General features: G+C 32.0%; 1 long non-coding RNA gene across 1 annotated transcript in view; it reads right to left on the bottom strand.

The window, feature by feature from the left end:
• LOC139173892 (uncharacterized) overlaps window positions 1-311 on the bottom strand; it is a 10802-nt gene extending 10491 nt beyond the window's left edge. The window contains exon 1 of the long non-coding RNA XR_011560254.1: window positions 1-311. This exon is cut by the window's left edge and continues 486 nt beyond it. This is a non-coding gene — a long non-coding RNA (uncharacterized lncRNA).
• Window positions 312-1236: the final 925 nt, after the last annotated feature.

Raw genomic sequence — 1236 nt, 5'->3', positions numbered from 1 at the left:
ATCTAAGCTCCACCCCCGGAATCTCTTGGTGGGATTCCCTGTTCGGGTTCGGTTCGGGTTCAGCCGAATTTTGCGTAAAGTTCATCCGAACTTGCTGAACCCAAACACCGTTGGGTTTGCCCATCACTACTTAAGAACATAAGAAGAGCCATGCTGAATTCGGCCAAAACCCATCGAGTCCAGAATTCTGTAATATATATATATATAGATAAATCTATCTATCTATCTATCTATCTATCTATCTATCTATCTATCTATCTATCTATCTATCTATCTATCTATCTATCTATCTATCTACCTACCTACCTACCTACCTACCTACCTACCTATCTATCTATCTATCTATCTATCTATCTATCTATCTCAATATCTATATCTATATCTATATATCTATATCTATAGATATAGATATATATAGATATATAGATATATAGATATATAGATATATAGATATATAGATATATAGATATATAGATATATAGATATATAGATATATAGATATATAGATATATAGATATATAGATATATAGATATATAGATATATAGATATATAGATATATAGATATATAGATATATAGATATATAGATATATAGATATATAGATATATAGATATATAGATATATAGATATATAGATATAAAGATATATAGATATATAGATATATAGAGAGATCAAGAGATAGATAGGTAGATAGGTAGATAGGTAGATAGATCATTCTTCTGTATAACATTCTTTTTTAAATTCTCCATTAGCTATAGAGATATAGAGATATAGAGATATAGAGATATGGAGATATGGAGATATGGAGATATGGAGATATGGAGATATGGAGATATGGAGATATGGAGATATGGAGATATGGAGATATGGAGATATGGAGATATGGAGATATGGAGATATAGAGATATAGACAGATAGACAGATAGACAGACAGACAGACAGACAGACAGACAGACAGACAGACAGACAGATAGATCATTCTTCTATATAACATTATTTTAAAAATTCTCAATCAGTCTACACTGTGAGACATGATTACCGGATTCATCAAAAACATCATCAAAAAAGCACAACAAAGAATGTTCTTTCTGCTCCAACTCAGGAAGCTCAAACTGCCCATGGAGCTGCTGATACAGTTCTACAGAGGAATCACTGAGTCTGTCATCTGCACCTCTATAACTGTCTGGTTTGGTGCTGCAACCCATCAAGACCGACACAGACTTCAGAGGAGAATCA

The sequence above is a fragment of the Erythrolamprus reginae genome, chromosome 11 (assembly GCF_031021105.1).
Source record: "Erythrolamprus reginae isolate rEryReg1 chromosome 11, rEryReg1.hap1, whole genome shotgun sequence".
NCBI lineage: Eukaryota > Metazoa > Chordata > Lepidosauria > Squamata > Dipsadidae > Erythrolamprus > Erythrolamprus reginae.
Note: the sequence above shows the minus strand (reverse complement) of the source record. Positions and strands in the feature narration are given on the sequence as shown.